Consider the following 27,872-nt stretch of genomic DNA (forward strand, 5'->3'; position numbering starts at 1 on the left):
ATCCTTCAAGGTCAAAGGTAAAATATATGGGGTTTCACAAACACATCCCTTATTTTTTACTGAAGCCGTTTAGATCCAATGTTTACATTTTTTAATATAAAGTATTTAATGACAAACTTCAATACATGCCAAAATTTGTGAAAAGGTCTTTTTAACACACATGCATTAAGTCCAGTTTCCCAGGGAGAGGCTAATATCTTTAAACACTTAAAATCTACGAATATTTTGTTTTTAGTTTTGTGTGTGACAATATATTCAATGTGAATTTCTGGCAACGATATCCAAACATTTACGAGCGAACGAAAGATTGGCTTCGGGCAGTGTTTGAAGCATAACCAAGTTCGCATGAATACTTCGTTCTTCTGATGCTGCCCGATGCCAATCTCTCGTTCATTCGTAATGTTTGGATATCATGGCGGGAAATTCACATGGAATATATTGTGGCACGTAAAATAAACAGGAGCATTTTGTATCTCGTTTAATCTATGTTACCATACCACATCTAGCGTTTTTAGGCTATTGCTATCAGGCACACTGTTTTTTTATGGGTTAACTTTTTTTTACGGAATATTTTATGACATATTCTTTGATTTTGAGTATTTATGTGACTTTAATCTATTCTTAATGGTTCCATTTTAGTCCTGACTTTTCATTCCAAGAACACATAACTAAGGGAGACGACTCCAAGCCCATGATGCTGCTAAAGCGCGGAGTAAACAGCTTCGATGACAGCATGGTAAGTGAACTGTTTTCTGTTTCAACTTGAACCCGTTCTGAGAAAACTGGGCGTAATGCATCCGCATAACAAGAAGTATCACCCCATTTAGCCCATGCTATCTGTTATTTAATCCTTTTTCCAATGTGTATTGATAACCTCTTTTTAGATCTAAATTATTTAGATTTATAAAAAAGTTATCTGGAGAATATAGCTTGAATGATGACATCATGACTTAAAAAAACTACATCATTTTGTTGTAAAAAATTGGAAATTTTATACTACATGGCTGTCGAAAATGCTTAATTAAGGGTATTTATAAGCATACATTTCCTTTGACTGCAGTTGTTCTCTGTTTGTAGTGTATTGAATTACTTGATTTTGTCATTACTTCAGATTATTGTGCCCTACCGGTAAAACCGGAGGAGACCTATGGTTTGCGCAGACTGTCTGTCATTCAGTCTGTCACACTTTTCTGGATCCTGCGATAACTTCAAAAGTTCTTCATATTTTTTCATGAAACTTGAAACATGGACAGATGGCAATATGGACATTATGCATGTCATTTCATTTTGTTCCTATATCAATAATTCTGGTTGCTATGGCAACAATTATATAAAAAACAAAAAATAAAATCTGAAAATGGTGGAGTTTCACCGGTAGGGGACTTGTATTGCTTGGCAATAGTCTTGTTATATTTATTTTTCCATCACATAGTGATGAACCCAGTAAAACATGCAGAATTTTGTAATGTGAATTTTATTTGAAATTTCATCCCCTACACATGGTATGTTAGTAGCTGTTAATGGAATATTTTCATTTGATCTATAAGTAAACCACAAGTGACCTGTTGGAACCTGTGTCACCTGTTAGACAGCCTTTTTTCACTTCATATACACTTATATTTGTAAATGCAGCATCAATATACTAAAACAATATCCCGGAAAGAGAAAAATAATGCATTTGAATATCAACCGTTCTTTCGACAACTGATCATGCATGTACAATATGAACCTAAATTTAGTTTTAGTGCAGATTCGTTAATACGACACAAAGACACAATTTTGTTTTACAGATCATTTTGGCTTAAGTTCTTAAAGTATAATGCAGTATGTATTACCATTTCATAAAAAAAATTAAGTACTTCTTAAATTCCATGAAGTGAATGGAAAACCTCAATTTAATTTATAATTCCTGGACAAGCAGAGAAGTTTGGTACAATTTATAATTTTGAGTTTTTTCTGTAAGACTGGTATTACTCATAAACTTTCATTTCCAATTGTAAAATATTGTAACCAATCCCTTAATAAAGTGAGTATGACATGCCATGGGTTTGATTAATCTTTATCCCGATCAGAATAAAATATTTAATATACCCTTTGTCTAAAAAAATAGTAACAGGTTTCAACTCAAATTCCTCATGCATAATATTAGTATGCTTGCTTTGTTTAAACTTATTATAATTTGTGTATTATAAACTGGTAGGAGAGAAACATGTCTGTTTTCCCTATTCTTCTGTTTGAATCACATTCTGAAGAAGTATTTGAACTTAGGTAAACTACTTTTTTTTTAAAGGAAATAAACGCACATTCTGTTGCAGAATATTATTTTATTTTGTATACCGTTTGGCTATACTGTTTGACCCTAACAGATAAACATATTTACAGGAATTTAGCATTATTTATGTTAAATCATATTTTTCTTATTGCCTTTTGTGGTGGTGTGATTCATTTAAATATTATATTAAAAGCCCATGTGGTAACAGTGGTACATGGACAGTAAAATATAACACCCTGATGTTAATCAAGAGTAAAGGTAGACATCAACATTACTCTAAGAGGGATTGGCAGGAATGTTAAAAACTGAGAAACATGCTGATGATCATTCATTGTTTAACCCCTCAAACATGATCTATGTAAAGCGGGGGGGGGGGGGGGGCTGCATTAAACAACAATCAGATCAATATGTTCGCCGCATTATACATATAAATCAGACCAATGAGGGTAATGTGTTTGCTGCATATTACAACTAAATCATGGCCATCCATACCTTGACAAAGAAATTAGTTTTTAAAATGATGTATTCACTTTTTTTGTTTGTTTATTTGCTCTTATTGATATCCGAGTTTTTCAAATGGCAGCGTTATATCTTCCCTTTGATATATAATTATTGCTCAAGTGCTAAAAGTTAACACAATTGCAGGTCATTGACCTTATCTTTGTAAGTTAATACATGTCATTTACCCACAATCTATTTCATTACATTTCTATTTGATTTATGGTTTTTAACAACAAAAACATACATCTGGAGCAGTTAGGCAAAACATCTCTGTCATTCAAATATCAGAACAACCAAGAAGAAACATCCGATAATTGTATTAACACGCGCAGACATGTTATTGTTATGTTGTAGATTAATTTATAACCTTAATGCTGCCTTTCTGTTGCCTTAATCTGGGCTTTTCTTGTAAGCATGAATGATACAGGTGGTTAGCGTGTGGCTATGATCTTAATTAGTGAAAGCATAATTTTGAATGATAAGTAATTAAATTATAACAAAAATCAACTTTTCTGGAAAATAAAATACTATCAAATATAAATATAACAAGGTATTCAACTCAAAATGACCCGAAAACAGGGTGCATCACTTTGAACAGCCATAACTTTATCAATTGTGCAGCGACTTTCACGAACTTGGTCTTATTCAACGCAGAAATGAATTTCCTTTCTGGAAAAGTACATATCTTGCAAGATTTTTACAAATGCTGGGTCAAATTTTAAGAAATAATATGATACACAACTCGTGTGACCTACTCGTTGTCGATCAGACCCGATCAAAGACTGAAATCTTCACGGGGAAAAGGGCATTTTCCCTGCAAAGTTCAAGGACCTCGATACCATAATTCAATTAAATGTATGAAAAACATATACATTAATATGCAACAGGGAGCATTCTAGATACCCCCGTGCGCCTTTCAAAGTGCTGCGCTTTGAAATTATAGCCCCCCTCCTGCCCTTTTCAAATCCTAGTTGGTGCATTAGAACTCATTATATATACATACAACCTGAAATCTAAGTAGCTGGATCTTTTTTTTTACAATTATTGCATTCAATTCTTATAAAGTAAATGAATCTCGTATTTACTAATGAACCAAATTGTCATGAATAGTGCTGTAATGATACATTCGAATACTCGAATTACTCGAATATGGCTGTGGACGAATTGTATTTGTTATTCGCCACCTCCTGAACCGAATATTTGACGAATACAAACAATGTGATTTCGAGTTTGAAAGTTTAATAATCTTACCTTACAAATGAAGATTCATACAATAAACCCCTATATTTAAATGTTCTCCTTATTCTGGCGTTTTTCATAATGTTTACCCCACCCACTATGTTACACAGTGAGATTATCAACAAAAATGGCGGGCACCGGTTGAATATTTAGAACATTGAATTGAAAATCTTTCAATGGTTGTTAAATGTTTATTTAGGTAAATACGAGTGACTTGATGCTCAAACATACACTCAAAGAATAAGCAGATGGAATTTCTTTTTTGTTTATCTTTACGACAATGATTGTGCAACTTATCAACAAACATGGAGCCTAGCAAAGGGAATGCTTTTGATATCGTTGACCCGCCTGCCGAATACACGTCATTTGTCTGGCGCTACTTTGGTTTCCCCAAATTCATGTTTTTAAAACTGTGTTCAAAGTTTAAGTAGTTGTTGTCAGTGTTTTGTTATTTCAAAGTGTTATATTTCATATTTGGGTGAATATTTGATTAGGTTCCATTTACTGTCCATATTCAACAATTATCTAAATGTTAGACATTAAAAGAGATAAGTTTCATAATTACAAGGTTAAATAATATGCAAACAATATTAGATAAGAGTTTTAAGCAGATCACACGCTTAAAGCAGTTTTATGCTTTGTCGAAGCAACTAACTCCCATGTATTTTAGTAACGGTGTGTTGTCCGAATTTTTAAAGGGTAATTTTCTTGATTGTTTTATAAAAGAATGTCAAACGAAAATAAAAAAAAACCCAACCATTTGGAGCTAAATATATTTAAACTTAACTGAATAACAGTTACATTTAGTAGCTTTATATGCAGAATATTTATAAATGGTCAGTTATGGCTCTGTCCCTAATTTTTCAAGTCGACACCATTACGAAGAAAATTTCATCTACCGCACGGGAATGACACAGGGATACAACTTTTTCCAAAGTAAACATTCTTTTTACCTTTTACATCATAATGAAGCAATGAACAGAGCGCAAAAAATGTGAAAATCATTAAAAAGTAATTAAAATATTGAACGTACTTTTATTCAGTGTCAACACCATTACTGTGAAACCATTATTAATCGTCAGGCATTAATTTTCATAAATTTCGTCAGTCGACCGATCGGCGAATTTAAGATCCTAACGAACAATCATGCTCTATGTTTGAACAAAAACAAACACTAAGTTGAACAATATTTTAAAACTTTACCGTAGACATGAGGCATTTAATTCCAACATAATCCATGCACACATTCACTGCTGTTTCGTAATCAAGATTAATCCGGTTTTGACACAAAGGGATGTAGATTACACAAGGTACTTAACTGACACGTTACACTTCTTTAAAACGGCTGTGCAGTACAGCTGTATCGAATGCGTTGACTTCGTTTATGTAGAATGGTAATGAATTAGCGCTAATTGTTTATAACTTTATTACCCATTAGGTGCATTGTGTTTTTCAAGGGTGTTGCATATTAGCCATCACGCAGCGAATGCCGATGAAAGACAAAAACCAAATGAATAGATGACGATGTGTGATCAACATGCGTATTTATCACAAATTAATAAAGAATATTTTAATTGCTGTTTGTTGTTTGCGTTTAACCACACTTATTACTATTTTATATGTATCAATTTATTTATTTTTAAATTTTTGACATTATTGATTTATATACCGGTAGTTTACTTTTTAAGAACAAACACACACATAGAGTTTATAATTTTAATGTTGATATCAGAATAAAAAAAGCATTTTATTTGAAAAAAAAAACACTTAACAATCTGCAACCTCTTTCATATAACACAAACAGTTTTAAAACGGTATTGACAGCATTTTAATAAAAATAGAATAAGACTAATTGGCAATTGGCTTCGTTGTTACAAACACTCGTTAACGGTTATTCGATCCCACTTGTCCGCTAATCATAACAATGAACGTGTAAATGGCATACATTAAGAGGGTCCATTACTGTCCCTTGATAACAAAAGACTAGTTAATTGGCATGTGACAAACAGGCCCCACCTCCTGCAGTGATTCTCAAGTGTGTTTCCGCATTCGTACCACGATTTTTCGCAACTGCGATTGATCGCGAATATGTATTACACACAAATCGGATATTGACTGACGCATATTTTAAAAATTCAAAATCAGAAATCGGCGAATTTAAGTGCTGACGAAATCGTCATTTTTATAAAAATGACGAAATTTTGTGCTGTCGAAAATAAATGGTTTCACAGTATTTCATTTTCTTTGCTATTTCAACTTCCTGTTCTTTTATGATTTTCAAACATTATGTATTCTTAGATGCCACAAAAACATGTGTGCGTAATGTGTTTTTGAGACAAGTAGCATGCTGTTTGTGGATGATCAAATGCCTGAATGTCATCACCGTTACGGTCCACACCCTTACGCTGAATGAGTAACGGTGATGACAACATCGTAACGGTGTGCACAAATATATACACACATTATGGTGTAAATAAACTTCGTTTTCATATCGCCGATTGTTTTTCAAACAACATCGCAAATTTTACATGGAATTTATCAGACAAAAATGGAGAATTATTACAATTGGAATCAGTTCTGTCAGAATTCCCGAATGTCATCACCGTTACGTTCCACATCGTTACGCTGAATGAGAAACGGTGTTGACAACATCGTAACGGTGTGGACAAATTTATACAAACAATATGATGCTAATAAAGTTCGTATTCATATCGCCGATTGTCTTTCAAACAACATCACAAATTTTACATGGAACTTATCTGACATACTTTCTAGTAAAAAACACGATGCGAGTAAACAAGAATATGAAAGTATAAGATAATCTGTCCACACCGTTACAAATGTGACAACACCGTTACGCCGCATAAAAAGGAGACTTTTATATACATACAGATTCAACAAAAACTGCAAACGTATTTTAACATCATAAAGTCTTCAAAAAGGTGTCCGATGAAAGAAGAATTTAGTATATAAACATGTACCCAAACCATTTTGTAGAAATTCTTAAAGTTGTAAAACGTAATTAAAATGTGTATTTACACCGTTACGCACTTAATGTTCTGATAAAGTCACTGACAATTTGGAATTGATGTAATAGCCACTCATGATCACTTTATACAATGAAACAACGCCAAAAAAATCATTTAAATTAAGTTGAAATAAAATAATATTATCAAACAAATATTTATGTCCGTAACGGTGTTCTCTTCACAGCTTTTGACGTGCGTCAAATAAGCCTTCATAATCGCGATCTGGGTCACATTAAGTCGTGCCCAGCTTAGGTTGACGTCCGTCTGACATGTACGTAACTGATAAACGGTCTGTCGACACTGCTTTACTAATTGTGTTTTTGAATGTTTTTTTATTAAGAATGGAACCTAATCAAATATTCATCCATTTTCAGTATGCAAAGATACTCAATTAATCAAATTGACATATATACTCATAGTTTCATACTATATAATGTCATGTCAAGTTGTCTGTATTACTTTTGTTCATTGAAATTCATATTTGCGAATAAATATTCGTATTTGCCACCCTGTATTCGTGATACGTATTGTATTAGTCATTTAGTGTATTCGTTACAGCCCTATTCATGAACATAATAATGGTAATATTTATTATCTTCTACTCAGTTAATGAGCTTTTTGGCTCATGAACTACCGGTACATATTTATAAACTGTTCATTAGTTAGAAAAATACTCTCATTAACCTTTTTTTTAAGTTTCATTTGAGTGCAATTATTGTTCATAGACCTGTTTTGAAATTCATGACTACTTCTTTAACTTGGACAATGGTTCAGTTAACTGAGTTTTTGATGTTGGTCAATTATCTATACAGAATTGCCAATATTTGTTGTATGTCATGAAGGAAGTCAGGTATTTTCTTACCCCTCTACAGGTGCAGGTTATTATGAACAATCTGAAATATGATTATACTAATCCAGCTCTGAATTTGTCTTTCAGCACTGGATTACTTTGTGAATACAACTATGTGTAATTTTATATTAATAATATTGATTTTTCAGTTTTGATGACAATTGATGAAACACGGTTTGCAGAATAAAATTGGATTAAGCATTGAGTGGACAGTCCTTGTAAAATTTATTTTCATTTCCATAATTACACTATATCAACTGACAAGGTTTCTAAAATTTATTTTTCCCCGATTCTAGTTTCATCATTCTACATATATATGACAAAAACATTGTCTCATAACAAAACATATTCAGGTCTGCAGAAAGAATATACACTGAAGTCAAAAGGGTAAGTTATTTTATTACCAAAATTTAAGATCAGTCTGTCCAATGTGTCATCAAAGCCTACTATCTATTTCATGTGTTTTGCATAAATATAAGACACATTTTAATTGCCACTTCTTGTATAACCATCAGTTTCATTATATCATATCCGTTAACTTAAAAATGGGTTTACAATAGTTGGAGAGAGGCATAATGGACTGTTACATTTCATCGACGTTTAAAACATATATGAAATGAAAACCCTCATGTCTGTGTTCAATTTATAAATCAAGCTACAAGATCACAATTAATCTTCCCAACACAGTATCTTTGCTGTCTAGTACATGATAATAACATAATTATCACAAAACTAATTCAGTAATGTAATAGATCTAACTGAGATTAAAAAAATCTCTTGGCCTGATTTTGAAGGGATCTTTTCACATTATGGTAAATTGACTAAATTGGGAAAAAAAGTTTCAGATTCTCAAATTTTCGTTGTAGTTATGATATTTGTGAGGAAACAGTAATACTGAACATTTACCATGCGCTAAATTATATCCATTATATGCATCTTTTGACGATTTAAAAACCTGAACATTGTAAAGCGTTGCAATGCGAAACAATTGTCGTTATATTTTGTGACACTACAAGGGTTGCTAAAATAAAGTATAAAATTCATCACTCACTGTGTGAGCACGGATGGTTGAGTGGTTTAAGCGTTAGACTTTTACTTCAGGGATAATTGGTTCGAGCTCAGTTGAGGTTACTTTATTTTCGTTCCTCAATTTTATTCTTAGTTTTACTGAAGCTTCTGATAAACATTTTCCATCTCGGCACTAACTATGTATTCTCTATTTGTTTAGACGTGTAAATCATTCTTATTTAAATTCTAAATTGGTACGATTTTATGTGAAACAATTATAAAAGTTTTCTGTACGGAAAGTGTTATGCAATTATTTTGTCGGTGAGTACGTTTTGTAACAGTATACTGACTGGCATTTTTATAATGTTTGAGGAAAATTTTAAATATATCACAATTAATTTTCAGCATTTTTCCTCACCACTTTGGGACTGGTGCTGGTACCGGTCAAATTGGGACAATTAGCGTCTTTTTCATCTAAATTAGGAAATTAATTAATTATGCTCAAATCTTAATAAAGCGTATACTTAACTTAAAAAAATGTGTGATTTCTGGTTTATTTTATTTTATCATTGAAGAATAATATATCGACAGCATTAAATATGTGCATTTGCCACCCAGTCAAATATGACATTCCTGTATTTGAAATCATACTTAGAATTTAGAAATCAAAAGTAAACGCTGCCATGTAGCAATGATTAACACCTTTAATATCAGAATTGTATCCAATATCATGTTTAATAGACATTTAAAAACATCTGAGCAATCAATGATTGTGCATGTAATGTGATATCAATTGCATACATGTAATATATTAAATAGTCAAGACGTGTTATAACATCAAAATTATTCATCCAAGTAATGTCTGCAACCTCGGGAATATCATTTAATGTAATATCTAGTACTTGTGATGTTGACGTACATGGATGTGAATCTGCACCTGTGAAGCAGTACCTAGTTTAAAAGGGCTGCACTTATCGACCGCTTTTTTGTTTATTTTCTTGCGATAATACTTCGAATTATGCGACGCCATCGTTGCTGGTAATTCGCGAAAATGTGTTGCATTTTTATTAAGATTCCCCTTATCGAGTACAGGAGTATTCAGACAACGGGAACCAATCGATATATCGTCATCAACACTTGCTGCAGTTACTTCCCATGTTGATTAACAAGCACTGATTTTAGTTTTACGCAGTTTTCGTGGTAAAACAAAAGAGAAAACAACGCCTATTTTTTTTCTTGCGAATTGGGATTTTTTTATTTGAATTGGGAATTCTCATTTGGAAATTGGGAAAAATGATTGCATTGGGAATGGTGCAGATTTACCGTACTAACTTTATATAGAGGAAAAACGCTGATTATCTACAGCTAGTTTGGTTGATTTTGTGTTGCGTGCAAACATATGTCTCAAAGGTGAAGATCGCACTTTCTGTCAAAAGGTGAAAGGGACCTGTGAACAGTTTGCGTCATTTTTTGAAGTTTGTCAATAAATGTTTAACTTGCTGGAGTTCTACAACAAACATAGAGAGCCTCATTTGTAATTAGGTATATTTCATTTGCAATGCTGTATAATTTTGTCAAATTTTTTTTATTATTTAAATTTCAAATGAATATTAAATTCATGAAGAATGCTATATTGTCACAATGTGTCTATGTAATGTATGGTATTGCACTCCTTAATTTAAATTGTTCTTTTTTACTTTAACTTGTTACACAAAGCTGAAAAATGGTCATTTAGACCATCTATAAAAAAGTCCCTTTAATTAAGCAGCTTGTCCGGCATGTAGCTTAGTGCTGCATGAATACTCCAAAAACCGTATTGCAATATATTGTCAGTTCATAAACCCGTATTGCAATATATTGCAATATATTGTTAACTTGTGCCAGAATTATAACTCGCCAGCTAATCACCAAATCCAACTTAACTACATGAACATAACTTTTGTATGCATGTTTAGGTTCTAGTTATATCCTATTGGCAGTTCAGCTGCTAGCCTTTTTTACAAAATGCTGTATAAACACAATTAACTCGTTCTCTGGCTTTAAAAAACATTTTGTTATGAAAGATTAGTATTGTCATTTTGTCCATTGGATATTCCCATTTAACATGCTGTGCAATTGTGTACTGTATACTGTATATTGTATACAATAAATCTCTGGGACATTTAACATTAAATGATTATAAATATGCTGCAAGTACAACATTTATACAAAGTCATTATTTAATTCAAACTGGTAAAGCATATTTATTGCTCATTTTACAGTTCAACTATTCTTGCTGACTCCCAATTGTAACAACGCCAGGGGTTTTCAGCCTTATATAACAGGGGCCTATTAAAGGCCCCTTCCCAATTGAAAATTTCTTTTAAATCATGCAGTTTTCCCAAAAATCCTAACCTACACCAGCTTTTTCATTTCCCAAAGCAGTAATTTTAGCGAGAATTCTTCCCGAAATGAGCAATTTTTTCCCAAAATCCATAGGCTAGGGCCTCTTCCCAATGAAGCGAGGAAAACCCCTGAACGCTGCACTCCGTAAAAGAGACTTTTTAGAATGCTATTTTTACGTAACAATGCATTTAACTAAAACCTGATTTGTTTTGGTTTAAATTGATATCATTATTTCGGATGACTTTTCTGGACAAAATGTTAATGAATTTTGTTAAATTTTTATTTCTGTATGATAAAAATCGTATCGCAATACAATATGCGGATTGTGTATTGGGATATATACCGATATACTGGTATATTGTTGCAGCACTACATGTAGCATTATGATTTATATCAGAAACTTTTAATAACTTTCCATTAATAATCATCACTTTGTTGAGAAACCTAGTCACAGGCAAGACCTGTGCCATAAGCTCAAAGCTCATTGTAGAGGTATAGTTATAATATCGCTGTAGCGTGACCATCAGATGGTTGTTGCCCTTGGTGTGACTTTTGACGAACGGCTCAGTCTTAACCAACACATTACAAATATTACGAATAAAGCACAGCAAACTCTTGGCTTAGTACATAGATCCTTTGAGTGTCTTGATGAAGAAATGTTTCTGCCTCTTTATAAGGCTTTAATTAGGCCAACCTTAGAATACGGATCATGTGTTTGGTCCACTCTCCTAAAAAAACATATAAAGTTAATTGAAGATGTTCAAAGAAGAGCAACATTAAGGCCTGTTTTCCCAAAATGAAGCTTACACTATCTTTTCTATTAATGATTTGAAAAAAAAAGATAAAAGTGATAATAACTTCAAAGTTACGTCGCTGACAAGGCAAATAAACAAAAACACTTTTAAATCAAATAAACAACTAATAAGTTCAAAATTTTTACCTTGTGGCATTTTTAGTAAACATCTAAAATGGACCTTTTCACAGTTTGTCATTAGTTGCTTTATATCGATAAATGTAAACATTGGATCTTAAAAGCTCAATTAAAAAAAAACAACAACAATAAAATAAAACAAACAAAAAATTTACCCTCAACTGGGCTCGAACCGCTGACCCCTGGAATAAAAGTCTATCGTTTAGACCACTCGGTTATCCTTGCTCATACATTGAGAGATGTATTTTATACTTTTTATGTATAAGCAATCATCATAGTATGAAAACACATAACAACAACAACAACAAAACTCTCCAAATTAAACGTGAAAAGGTCCCTTAAATGTCTTCAGACTTGCAAATTAAATGAGTTCAATACACTGTTAGATCTTACATCATGAATAACTTACAGGTTAAGTGGTTGCCTGTTAGCCTGGGGCCAATAGATTTAAGCCCAGGAAACTCAATTTCAAAAGTTAGTTACAGTTGGGCTAAAAAGCAGGGCAACTAGCTTTTTCAAAGGTTGAACAACTCAATCAAATTAAACATAGAATACAAATTGGCAACTGTGGATCACTTAGGACTAGGAAATGATTTCATTCCATCTCACAACAAGACATGATGCATTAAAAGTCTATCATGTTGGCAAAATTGTTGCTCAGTAATTTAAAGAAAATAGATAAAGTATTAGATACACGTACATTACACAACATGTACATGATTCTAGGCTTGTTATTCTTTAGCAAGGTAACCAAAATTCTTAAGATGGTTGCCAATATGCAGTGCAGCAACCAATTGCGAAAAAAGCGTTTAAGTTATCTCCCTATAACATAAATTTGAGGATAAACAGTGCACACACATCTCAACCTGTGCTTTAAGGCACACTCTTTATAAATTTGAATGGGTTGTGCTCATTCAAACTTGCGATATAAAAAGCTGTAACATAATTTTGAAAACTGAGTTGTGTCTAAGATTATGCAATAGCGAACAACTTAAGTGCCTTCAGCGCGTTGATTCTTTATTTGCTGTCCCTTTCAGTATACAAACTATACATACAAACTGTTTTAAATGCTGATGTTGAGAGAAAGTTATTATCCTGCACATCATGTTGTTTTTCAAGGAATTTATTAACGTGTCGTTTCACTCACAGTTAAACACTGAACATCTGTTGGTATTGAATGATGAATATTCTTTCCTGTTATATATTAATATGATGTTAAGTGTTTAATAGATGAAAACATATTTCAAAACATGTTATTTATCATACAAAGTAACAGGATATTCCCATGGTAACTTGATTTACATTAATAACGATGATAAAAGCAACCTTTTCAATATCATATCAGTAATCATATAACAGGGGATTTTTTAAACGTATTTACCAGTTCATACTTATATAAAATAGAAACCATTTTTAATCGAACATGATACTGTGACCATGAGTGGTGATTCTGTTTATATGGCACAAACCATGTGAAACATGGTAATGCTAGGGCTTTTTATTTATGGATTTTTTTTAGGTTTAATATGTCTTGTCTTTAATTAAAGATCCATTGATTCTTCTATAGAATCGATCCAATGATAGCAAATTGGTTTCATTATCCCCCCACACTCCTGAAAGTTGGAGTTCCATGTGTGCATATATATATATATCAGGCATTTCCCCAGGATTTTGGTCAGGCACAGCGACGAGACAGCGGGGAAGTGGGTTGGTGCGGAAGGGGGCGGTCTCCGTTCCGCGTGTCAAGTTATTTTTATATTTTGTGAATGATCTAACTCAAAATCTACAATACTTTAAAGCAATGAAAACACAACATATTATTTTATAATTTATTTAAGTGTTCTCAATTTATTTAATTTAAGTCAATTATTATATATGTAATATTAAATAACAAGCAAAATAACATTAGGCATTCGAATGAAAATGATAAAAAAAAACAACAACAACGATACATATTTTACCATTAGTATAGAGATATACATTGTTGACTTTAAAAAATGTTTATCGTGGTTTCTCCTGGTGTAAGGCATACACCATTCCTCCTAGGTCCACTTTCTCGATGTCTTGTCCTTTTATGCTGACCATCATCAGAGCATTGAGTATAACAGACTTCAAAGTTCAGACGATAAGGGTTGTCTACCCTTTTCATTGTGCTGAAGCCCCTCTTGCAGTCTGAAATACACACAATTTGTAAATTACTTGAATTGGCATAAGATCTTTTAAATCGGTTAAATCTAATTAAATAGGAAAGGACAATTAAGCCAAAAAGCATCTTTTGTTTGTAAGTGTGTTCTTGACAGCCGAGTCAAGCATCTACCAGCTGAAGATGTTTATCTAAGGAAGAGTAGGCAAACAACTTACCTAAATACTTATGAGGGAGGTAGTTTGTTGTATGAGGAATTTTCTGCTTTATCAACCAGCTCAAATTCGTGGAGGCTGCCATCCTGGTAACTTTCTGTAAAGAGTCAATCTCTTCAAGCTGCCAAACCCGAATTCTCTGTCGGTTAACCCTGTTTTTTGGCCTGGGAGTGGGTCTTTGTCGTCTTCTGATGGCGGCTTAGTGAGTCCCTTACCACCCATGTGCAAGGCACTTCTATCCAAGGAGCAGTACCGAGAGCTAATCATGTGATAAAATGCATACAGAGGACGTCATACCTACACAAGAGTGGATTAGTTTTATAACAACTGTTTTTAATTAGAAAATAGTGTGGAAACATTTTTAGAAGGCAGGAGCAATCAAATGAGACGTTTGGCTCTATTTAATTGTAATTATAAACTCAATTATACATTACCGCAACAAACACAAGTTATTGTTTATGGTTAAAACACCAATGCAATAGTTGTTAAGAGTTAAAATAAAACAAACAAACAAATTTAGCATACATGTAATGGCTATTACGCAAGGTGCAACGTCGATCGATATCAACCATTATTAATGGATTAACACCATTATTGACCCCCACAGACGACCCGTAAAACGTTTAAATCTTTTATCTTAATCTTTATGCCCACAAAGATGATTAGCGCGTGCTTGTTTTGGCCCAATGCAGAAGACATTCAGACCATAAGCTTGCAAGCGCTAGTGAAATTTTCAAGCGTCGCAGCGACATGATCTGAAAATCAAGCGCCGCGGCGAAATAGATTTTTAAATCCAAGAACCGTGGGGCCGCTGTGCTAAAACTGCCTTGGGAATATATATATAGTACATAATGTAGTCTGTTTTTCGCTTGCATTCATAAATACAGGGAATTTATCATTATTCATATTAAGTATTACTGTTGATTACTTTGATGCAGAAGGTAATAAGCATTAAGTTGATTTATTGGTTTTCAACTAATTGCTTCGTAAAATATTATTATAATATTATTCTTTTTTATAATTTAAAACAATACACTACACTTAAATGTATAGGTCGGGACAAGTAACATTATAACTGGTTGTAAAGTGACCATAATAATCCTATATTTTCCCCACTCATTGTAGAGAGCTTGTATTATAATTAGTTACCCCACAAAGTCTTGAGTGAGTGTACAATTTTTCCCAAATTGCCAAGTGATTTGTATATAAGTAAAAATATCCAAAGAAAGGTTATCATGTGCATTTGGATTTTTTGCAGTATATTTTATACGCCTACTAAGAAACTTTGAAATATTTAAAATCATAGGTTAAATATTATAAGAAATTTACCCATTTATATTAAACACTCATGTTTTTTGATAACTTTTTTCAGCAAATATATAATTGTTGCATCTGTCCCACAGAGGATTTTCAGCTTCACTACAGGTTAAAAAGAGATAACTGGGAATTTAAGAGCTTTTTGATGTTGACAATGTACTATAAACTGGGGTGTGATTTTTCCGAGGTTTTCTGCAGATTGAGTTGTCCCGGGGTCATTTCTGAGATTTGCGTAAATTCGTATGATCCATTGAATCCTTGGGCGTATTTCATAAGCGGTCCGAAATATCTCCGGCCCTCTAGATTCGTCTGCATACTGCACTGATAGTTTCTGCCTTTTAAGTTAGCATATTTGAAACAAGCATTGTAATTGGCTGTCGTTTACCAATATTCCAAATAAACTCGGTCTTTTAAAACGTGTTTGGTATTTCTGTGCTGATTGTGTGCAAATGTTGCCTTTTTTGCAGCAAAAATGAAGATTATTGAAAGAACGAAAGAATCTCACAAAATTTAGGAGAGATGGTGATGGTCAGAAACAAAAGTGGATATAAATCAGAAAGCAATACCATTTTCTGAATTGGTACAGAAGATCGACTGTCCTGGTAAGGCAAAGTGAATTCCATGTGCAAAACTCTTAAAATACGGATCCCTTGGTAAAGAATTTACTCAAGTGTTGTTTGTTGAACACTGTAACAAACAAACAAAAGATTGCCGTCATTGTTCACAGGGATCGGAGCACATATTATTGTTCTTGATCACAAGTTTTTGATCACAATAAACTTGTTTACTTTCCATAATATGTTGAATGTGACGTTAAAACGGTTTTTCATAAATAAATATTGTAATGAAGTTGAAGAAGGTGTTGATTTAAATGTCTGTTTTAAAGTTTGTCATTGCGTTATTCACACAATTCGCACAGTCAAAATCAGTCAACACGATTTTCCTCCCCTCCGACTGCACCTCAATCACAACCCTTAAAGCATGCGATATGTCACGATAATAGTCTGTGATTCTGACATGCGAGATGCAGTTTTGTATAAACAATCATTTGTTTTATCCCAACCTGCTTTGTTTACATTTGTCATTACCACTATATTAGATTCTAGATGCATAAAGGCACATGAATAATAGTAACATTAATGTATGCAGTTTTTGTTGACATATGATGCCATTATTATGCAGAATTAAATAGAAATAACTCCATGTGAAAGCCACGTGAATTAGTACTGAAATGTCTGTAATTATAATGTATCGAATGACTGCGTCATTAGCAATTTCATTTTCTCCATTTTTTTCACCATTTGGCGACCTTGTCAATACAGTTTCCTCATTGAAGGGGTAAACCGAGGTTAATAAATGTTGGGACAAATATCTTACAGCTCAGTAACAGTTGGTGACATTTTCAATATTTTAAAATCTATTTAACTTAACATTAGTGTTATTTTTTGTATTAACAATGTTATTTGTTTGTACATGATACAAAGAAAATACTCCATAAAACTCCTAAACAACGTACACAAGCCAACTGTGCTCTTAAAAAGTTCAACAAAGAATTTAAGAAGTTATTCCCCCGTAGAAACAGCGTCCTTCTGTGTGTCTGTTAGTCAGTTTGTTTGTATAATATGTTGTATGTCTGTGAAGCGAACTTTTTCAAATTTGTTAAGTGCTTGATTAAAAATATGTTATAACCACCAGGGCTTTTTTTCCTGACTTTGTGAAGCGGCCCTGGCCCCTCACTTTGTGAAAAATTGAGTCGCAAACTTCTTAAAATTGTGAAAAAACGAGTCGCTAACTTCTTAAAATTGTGAAATTCAAAGTTCAATGCATTAGTATAGTTAAAGCATGTAAAACACTTGAATATTATCAAAATTTCATTTCCTTAAGTAATGCAATAAAGGCATATTTTCCTTCTATGAATACTGTATTTGATACAATAACAACACATATACATATATCTGATTTGCAAAACATTCATGTACCAAATGCAACTAAAATACCTGGTCCCAACACTTCTTTACCACAGGAAAAACATTTATAAACATAGAGCATTTCAAGGGCACATAACTCAGATATATTCTGGACTTTACAGCTATAAAACTCTGTTCTTTTTACTCTTGAAAATGTCAATAATTCTCTCAATATCTGAAGAGGAAAATTCCTTCTTCATGATATTTTTCATGTTCTGTGAGCCTGACCCTCGCCAGTGCATGATGATCAGGGAAGTTGTCATTTGACCTGAAACATTAGGTATACATTGAACAGCTGTACTTTTGTAAGAAATGTAAACGAGTTATTTTATTTTTCACATTTTTTCACAAAGCATTAATAGACTTCATACAAAGTTTGAATCATGAATATGCGTCATGAATATGCATTTAAATTAAAAAATATATATGAAGGGACCACATTATTACTTTTACCAAGATTTACAATCGTAAACAGATATGAATAACAAGTCACGGTCATTAATACTAGAGGACGTTTTGACTAGCTTCCAAGTTCCATCAATACATAGCCGCGGCTTAGATGCTTTCACTTTTATCAAATGACTTCTAATAATGTTATCAATGTGCATGTTTCAAAACTTACCCTTCCATAGAAAGCTTTTGTTTCTTCACTGTTATCCCAAATTTCAATAAATCGGGATTATTTTGCGTTTTTTTAAATTTTCTTTGTGTAGTAACGTGCGTTCCGCGTCGCCATTTTTTATAGTGACGTTGCTAGGCAGAGCTTTTACTATTTACGCCGGTTTCACCGGTTACACAACACTTTAAAATCGATTAAAACAAGCAAACATCGGTAACGCGAGTCGACAATTTTTCGCGAATTCAGAATTTAAAACGAGGTTTTGAAACCTATATTTCTGTTCCAAAATGGCCTTTTTTGACAGTTTTGAGCACGAAAAGTCCGTTTTTTACGATTTAAAACGGCCGTTTTTGTAAATATTCACGGACATGTCAGGTTTGTGAATTGGCCGTGTCAAAATTGTGAAATGTCCGTCCACGGCCAATCGCAAAGAAGGAAAAAAAATCCCTGACCACTAAGTGTAGATGTAAATGACACAATTTTCATTCACGGATATGTAAATGTTCCTGAATTATTTGCACATGAACTTAGCCATGGCAGGTTTGCAAAGCCTCTGACAAAGCATTGGATGGTATAAATGTGTAATGTTTGTGACAAATCTTTAGTTTTTAGCTCATCTATTTTTTGAAAAAAAAATATGAGCTATTGTCATCACCTTGGCGTCGGCGTTAGCGTTCGGTTAAGTTTTGCGTTTAGGTCCACTTTTCTTAGAAAGTATCAATGCTATTGCATTCAAACTTGGTACACTTACTATCATGAGGGGACTGGGCAGGCAAAGTTAGGCAAACTCTGGCGTGCATTTTGACAGAATTATGTGCCCTTTTTCAGCGTAAGCTGTATTAAGCCAGCTTGTCACCTTACCTGACCTTTGTAAGTGTCCAATAAAATTCAAATAAAATTTCCCGCGGCTAGGTACGAATAAATACACTTCATTTATTCCATTGGCTGATTTGAGTATACCACCAGAACATTGGAATCATATCAGCGTCTTTGTAACACTGTTTAACTGCTTGAAACAATTTTATTTCTTAATGAAAAGGCTTAATAGATAGAACAGTTTTACACTCAATACTTGACATCAATACAGTTTGTGCGTGCACCTTTTATTTTCAAAGAATTACCAGCGCAACGCGTTTATATTTAAAGGCTATGTTTTCATATTTAGGCCCCCCTTCGAAGAAGAGGGGGTATATTGCTTTGCTCATGTCGGTCTGTCGGTCGGTCTGTCGGTCGGTCGGTCCGTCCACCAGATGGTTGTCAGACGATAACTCAAGAACGCTTGGGCCTAGGATCATGAAACTTCATAGGTACATTGATCATGACTCGCAGATGACCCCTATTGATTTTGAGGTCACTAGGTCAAAGGTCAAGGTCACGGTGACCAGAAATAGTAAAACGGTTTTTGAATGATAACTCAAGAACGCATACGCATAGGATCATGAAACTTCATGGGTAGATTGATCATAACTTGCAGATGACCCCTATTGATTTTGAGGTCACTAGGTCAAAGGTCAAGGTCACGGTGACTTGAAATAGTAAAATGGTTTCCGGATGATAACTCAAGAACGCATACGCCTTGGATCATGAAACTTCATGGGTAGATTGATCATGACTCGCAGATGACCCCTATTGATTTTGAGGTCACTAGGTCAAAGGTCAAGGTCATGATGACCCGAAATAGTAAAATGGTTTTCGGATGATAACTTAAGAACGCATACGCCTAGGATCATGAAACTTCATGGGTAGATTGATCATGACTTGCAGATGACCCCTATTGATTTTGAGGTCACAAGGTCAAGGTCACGGTGACCCGAAATAGTTAAATGATTTTCGGATGATAACTCAAGAACGCTTTTGCCTAGGATCATGACACTTCATAGGTACATTGATCGTGACTCGCAGATGACCCCTATTGATTTTCAGGTCACTAGGTCAAAGGTCAAGGTCACAGTGACAAAAATCGTATTCACACAATGGCTGCCACTACAACGGACAGCCCATATGGGGGGCATGCATGTTTTACAAACAGCCCTTGTTAGTACTTAACTTCCATATTCTTGTCAACATGTTAACATGTAAAAGTATAAAGAGCAGTGGAAGCGAGGCCTCACTTTAATACATTGCATTTCAACCCGCAAGGTATCGGGTCAATTCTAGGCCAGTGTATGAATGTCAGAGTTTATATACAGGTCATCACCGGAGTTCGCGGCCAGTAAAATAATAGTTATATAATAAATACGCCATCCGTGAACTAGGTGACCTGGAATTTTCTTTACACCAGAAATATGTAGATTCTTAATGTGTTTTCAACAATACAATGATAAATATTATTTTTGATTAATTTAACAATAATTATTCCACCATATTGACCAATGTATTAAGCATGAGCGTGATGATTATCGATACTGTTAATAATCGAAGCAAAAAGCAATACCCGACAAACCACTAAAACAGGTTTGTTCGAAGAACGCGCCTATAAATACGGATACTTCTCGTGTGGTCGGTTGACTCATATGTTTTAATTACACTTCCATTCTTCTTTTGGTTTTCTGTTTTGTATCTATAGGTTTATGACCAGCAATATGTAATAATGTAAAATAAGCCGCGAAAACTCCGCGTAACATCCCGTACTGCGTGTGATGCAGCTAAGAACTGCACAGAAAAAGACATTCGCTATCCTTGATCTCATTCATTGAACTATCAACGCCGTATATCTTGTTTAAAGATATTTCTTGTTATACTTAGAAAATTGAAAATTTGGTAAAGTTTTGTGTTTAGGTCCACTTTAAAGCTATTGCTTTCATACTTGCAACACTTATTAACTATCATAAGGGGACTTTGCAGGCAAAGTTATGTAACTCTGACTGGCATTTGGACGGAATTATGGGCCCTTTATACTTGGAAAATTGAAAACTTGGTTAAGTTATGTGTTTTGGTCAACTTTACCCCTAACGTATCATAGATATTGCTTTCATACATGGAACACTTGCGAACTATCATAAGGGTACAGTAAAAGGACAAGTTGCATAACTCTGGTTGACATTTTTACGGAATTATGGCCCTTTTTTGACTTTGAATATATGGTTAAATTTTCGTTACCGTATAAGCTAATATAATCTCTATTCAGCCAAATAGAAACTTAACTGCCATGTCATGTGGTGAATTTAAGTAACATAATATTTTTTGTTGTTAATATGATATAATTAACAACGCCTGTAATATAATGTTGATATCACATACCACATCAATTATGTTAATTGGTTTTGGATAGGTGGGTTTATTTCAGAGGGATAGCATATTTTATGTTTGCTTTTTATAGCTCTCAGGTGTTCAGTAGCCAGTTAGGCGCCTTGCATATCATTAAAAACAGGATAGCATCTTAAAATGTCACATACACATTAAATATCACTTTCCAAACAGTTTATAGTCACAATTAAACATGTGTGTCTATATTTGTGTATTTGGTATTGCAGGGTATGTTTGTATCACCTTTAGTGATAACTCAAAACTTTAACCTTGGTTAAACTTTTGCAATAATGAATAACTTTTGCAATATTGCAGATAGCAACTTGATATTTGGCATGCATGTGTATCTCATGGAGCGGCACATTTTGAGTTGTGAAAGGTCAAGGTCATTCTTCAAGGTAAAATGTCAAATATATGGCTTCAAAGCGGCGTCCAAACTTTAACCTTGGTCATAACTTTTGCAATATTGGAGATAGCAACTTGATATTTGGCATGCATGTGTATCTCATGGAGATGCACATTTGAGTGGTGAAAGGTCAATGTCAAGGTCATCCTTCAAGGTCGAATTCAAATATAGGGCTTCAAAGCGGCGCATTAGGAGGCATTGGTAATTGTATTTCTGACAAACACATCTCTTGTTTATTTGTTTGTATTGAGTGTAGTTATTGCAAATGCTAAACCTGGAAATATAAATAAAAGTATGTTTTCATTTAACCTTGAAACTGTTGAAAAAGCAAATGTTTTTTTTTTAATTAAGGACTCAATTGTTAAGTCTGTGTAGCTCTTCTTTCACTAAAATGTTCCTGTTTTATTTCAATAATCAGAAATCTTTTGTGTTCAGATCACATAAAAGAGTCCAAAAAATTGTCAATAGGTCAAACTACAGTACAGCTGAGGCAACGTGTACTTAAACAAACGCCACTCGCCGCGGTGTTCATCTCACTGTATTCGCTTACCAATATGAACCCGTTTGCCATAAGGCGAAGTTGGATCACCGCGAATCAGCGCGGACCCATAATATCTACAGCGTTGTTCATCGTGTTTGCTTAAAATAAAATAATTGAACATAAACGTATTGTATTGATCCCTTTCATTTAAAAGTGATAATGAATAATGTATTTCTCACCCATGCCCATAACAGTGTTTTCTGTCTTTTTAAACGCCGCGTTTAAAAGAAAACCGTGTTTGCATCTAGTTTTAGGATACCGCACCTGGAGGAGTGTTAATTGCGTGTTTGATTATGCAATTAACAGTTTGAAGCCATGGAGAACTCATAACTGATTGTAGTGATCATATTATCCCTAGTCTCTGGATTCCCCGATACGTACGTGTCAACTGTCTCAATCGCATACATGCAACTTCTCCCATCTTATCATTACTCGATAATCCCATACATGCCAGATTTCCATTTTTAAAAGCAAATTATGGGTGGGTAATATAGACGATAAGAGTGGTCAAGTTTAGAATGTCATAAACACAAACGTTTGCAATTTTTGAAAGTATCAAATGAATTTCTGCATTTGATTCTGTTTAAAGATTTGATGAAATAAGCGCCCAATCAGGACAGTTGTATTCTAACATGCGTAAATCACCTGACATGGTTTGCACGCGACGTTTACAGCTATTTTCAGTTACAACTTCTACATGAAATAAATGCATTTCTTTGTCCTGATAAATAGCGCGTGAAAATTGGAGTGGGTGTATTTATTTGTTTATAAATTTTTTGTAACGGGAACAACATTGAGATCAATTAATTATATTATTTGGCATTGACATTTCCTCTTAATAAAATATGATTTTAACACGCTGTATCCTTACTGTTACGCTGTTTCAGTTCCTTCTTAATCGAAACAGTTATTGTATTGTATACTGACTGCACATTGTATTGTATACTGACTGCACACAAGTGTCATAACATACTGATGCAGTATGTAAATTCGGACAGTACTTAAAGTCGGGCACAAATAAATAAATGATTTAATACTCACTTAATGATTTCTTTGAAACTCTATATTTGTTGTTAAAAAGGGCAATTGCATTGATTAACACAATAAGAGTTAATAGTATTGATCATGTAAACGCTTTATTTACATGTACGTTTCCGACTTTACGTACTGTGTATTTAAGTATGCATACACATCATGTGCACATACATGTTATATCTACATGTAGTATATGTTTTTCTTTTGTGCATTTACATTTTAAACGCGTAAATGACCCTCGCAGACAGGTGTTTACAGTGGCTGCCCAGCACGGCGGTGATCAACTGTGTTCCCGATAACGATAGCATGCAATCGCGTTGATTTCGGGTGTTTGCCGAACACCGCAGTCAGTAGCGTGTCCGTCCCCCGCGAAATGTCACCCATCAGGAAAAGTGAACACAACGGACAGGCATTTTTGTTTAAGTACACGGTGCCTGTACTGTAAGGATATCTGAGCTGAGGTTCAATTTGTTAACTTATTATACGATTTAAAAAAATCTCAACAAGATGCTATGCAAACTATGTGTAATTTACTACTGAAATTTAAGTCATAAAGCACAGTGTATTAGAATATATCAATGTGCTTTGTCATCACCTACACCATCTAATAATTATAGTACTAGCATATTACTGCATACACAATTGTTATCATTATTTTTCAATTCTTGCCAAACATCAATATAAGCAATAATTTCCCCTTTGCCTTATAATATTAACTTGCCTTGCAGATGCATTTTGGTCATACTTTTCTTATAAAGGGTCTTTGGATCCCCATTTCACAATTTTGACCCAATTTCACACATTCTAACATGTATATATGAAAACAGCTGCTGCAATCCAGTACAAACTGACTTGTTGAGTTAAAAACTGTCAAAACAGCTATTTTTTCTTTTTAAAAATTTTGATTTGTTATAGTGTTTTTTTTAGCTTTCGTGATCATAGTGTGTCAGTAGTCTGTCGTGCCCCGTCAACATTTACCTCGTTCGCACTCTTGAGGCCACATTTATTGTCCAATCTTCATTAAACTTGGTCAAAACATTTGTCACAAAATATATCAGCTGAGTTTGAAAATGGTTCTGGTCCGTTTAAAAACATGGCTGCCAGGCGGCGGGCAGTTTTCCTTATACATGTACCACAATAGACTCCACCCATCCCCAAAGCCCCCCCCCCCGACCCCCCCCCCCCTCTCAATCCCCCCCCCCATTATTTTTTTTTATGTCCCCCACTATAGTAGTGGGGGACATATTGTTTTTGCCCTGTCTGTTGGTTGGTTGGTTGGTTGGTTTGCGCCAACTTTAACATTTTGCAATAACTTTTGCTATATTGAATATAGCAACTTGATATTTGGCATGCATGTGTATCTCATGGAGCTGCACATTTTTAGTGGTGAAAGGTCAAGGTCAAGGTCATCCTTCAAGGTCAGAGGTCAAATATATGAGGCCAAAATCGCTCATTTTATGAATACTTTTGCAATATTGAAGATAGCAACTTGATATTTGGCATGCATGTGTATCTCATGGAGCTGCACGTTTTGAGTGGTTAAAGGTCAAGGTCATCCTTCAAGGTCAGAGGTCAAATATATGTGGCCCAAATCGCTTATTTTATGAATACTTTTGCAATAGTGAAGATAGCAACTTGATATTTGGCATGCATGTGTAATTATGGAGCTGCACATTTTGAGTGGTGAAAGGTCAAGGTCAAGGTCATCCTTCAAGGTCAGAGGTCAAATATATGTGGCCCAAATCGCTTATTTTATGAATTTTTTTGCAATATTGAAGATAGCAACTTGATATTTGGCATGCATGTGTAACTCATGGAGCTGCACATATTGAGTGGTGAAAGGTCAAGGTCATCCTTCAAGGTCAAACGTCATATAGGGGGACATTGTGTTTCACAAACACATCTTGTTTTTTAATGAAAGATCATCTAATAAATGACCACCACACCCTCACACTATACCCCCCCACCACCCTACCCAAAAAATAATTGTTATGCCCCCAGTAGTGTGGCATATAGCAGTTGAACTGTCCGCCAGTCAGTCTGTCCGTCCGTCCGAAAAAAACTTTAACATTGGCCATAACTTTTTTACTTTTGAAGATAGCAACTTGATATTTGGGATGCATGTGTATCTCATGGAGCTGCACATTTTGAGTGGTGAAAGGTCAACGTCAATGTCATCCTTTAAGGTCAAATGTCAAATTTATGGTGTCTGTCCGTCCGAAAACTTTAACATTGGCCATAACTTTTTCAATATTGAACATAGCAACTTGATATTTGGCATGCATTTGTATCTCATAGAGCTGAACATTTTGAGTGGTGAAAGGTGAAGGTGAAGGTCATTCTTCAAGGTCAATGTCAAATATATGGCGTCTGTCCGTCCGAAAACTCAACATTGGCCATAACTTTTTTAATATTGAAGATAGCAACTTGATATTTGGCATGCATGTGTATCCCCTGCGAAATGTTGTTTTGCAGTTCACGAATAATTCGTGAACTGTTCATGAACTGTTCGTGAACTGAGTTCATGAATTGTTCATGAATAGTCAGTGAACAAAAAATGAGCCACGTCGGTGAAATGTTCTTGAAATTTTAGTTCATGAACACTAATGGCATGAAGTGTTCATGAAATATTCTTGAAACCTATTGGCACGAAGTGTTCATGAACTATTCTTGAACCCTTATGGCATGAAGTGTTCATGAACTATTCTTGAACCATTATGGCATGAAATGTTCATGAACTATTCATGAACACCAATGGCATGAATTGTTCTTGAACTGTTCATGAACAACACAATTCTTGAAAAATTCTTCAGGGTTTTGCTGTTCATGAACAGTTCAAGAACACTTCATGCCATTGGTGTTCATGAATAGTTCATGAACATTTCATGTCATAATGGTTCAAGAATAGTTCATGAACTCATTTTTATTTTCTGTTCACGGACTGTCAGTGAATAGTTCATGAACCATAGTTATTCAAGAGTTCATGAACTGAGGTGGCATGAAGTGTTCATGAACTATTCATGAACAAGAATTTGTCAATTTATGCAAAGGTTATCATAAGTGTTACCAAAGCTCAACAAACAGGTCAGGGTAAGAAGAAACAAGTCTTGTATTAGCACTTAACATATTGATAGCAACATATAACAATAATTTAAATAAAACACTAATAACTGAGATACAAGTGGTTTGATAATACTCTTTAAATTTCATAATACAACTTTGCACTATATGTTCATGAATAATTCATGTATTGAAAAGATTATGAATAGTCTCATTTTCAGTTCAAGAATCATTTACTAATCAATGGTTTTCCTGAAATGGTTACACTTACAGTGCCAAAGAACTTGAAATGGAACCAATGGCTGATCAGTTCAGCCGGAAATTTATTAAAGACTTACATTTTCAAATATAACATAAACCATGTGCCTTCCGTTTCAACTTCCTGTGCACACAATATTCTTCCTTTGTAAAAACAGCAATTTAATGTACATGTTTGAGTTCTTGATATCATCTTAAACTGTTCTTGAAATAAGATGTCCTTAAAACGTTCTTAAACTTGTCTTTTAAGTCTTCCAATAACAATGACAGATCCTTTTAAGAACATTTTTTTGATTTTTAAAAAGTCCATCATATTTTCAAAAACATTGTGTAGACCTGTTTAAGAACATCAGAAGGAAACATGTTGTTCAAAAAAGTTCTTAAAGTGTTCAAGAATAGTTTAAGAATAATTCAAGAACAGGAAAGGTCCTTAAAAAGTTATTGAACTGTTCCTGAAGGCAGTTCTTGAACAGTTCTTGTACAAATGTTCTTAAAATTCTCTAGAACAGGTCAAGAACTCTTACTTACAGTGGTGAAAGTACTATGCATATTCATACTAACTTCACAGGTTTCACAAATCTACAAGATTAGTATGCTAGACATTTCAATATTTCTTTCAAAAATATTTATGAAACATGTAGCACAAAGGAATTCATGAATTATTCATGATGGATCCTCAAAGTCTGTCTCAGAAAAGTCATCAGAAATAATTGCTCATGAAATGTTCATTACTAAGTATTTATGGTTAGATGAAGAACTGTTCATGAACTTTGAAGTGTTCAACAAAAATTCATAAACTGTTCATGAACGTGTCTTAAGAACAGTTCATGTCCAAAAGTTCATGAACCAA

The sequence above is a fragment of the Dreissena polymorpha genome, chromosome 7, assembly GCF_020536995.1.
Source record: "Dreissena polymorpha isolate Duluth1 chromosome 7, UMN_Dpol_1.0, whole genome shotgun sequence".
In the NCBI taxonomy this organism is placed as follows: domain Eukaryota; kingdom Metazoa; phylum Mollusca; class Bivalvia; order Myida; family Dreissenidae; genus Dreissena; species Dreissena polymorpha.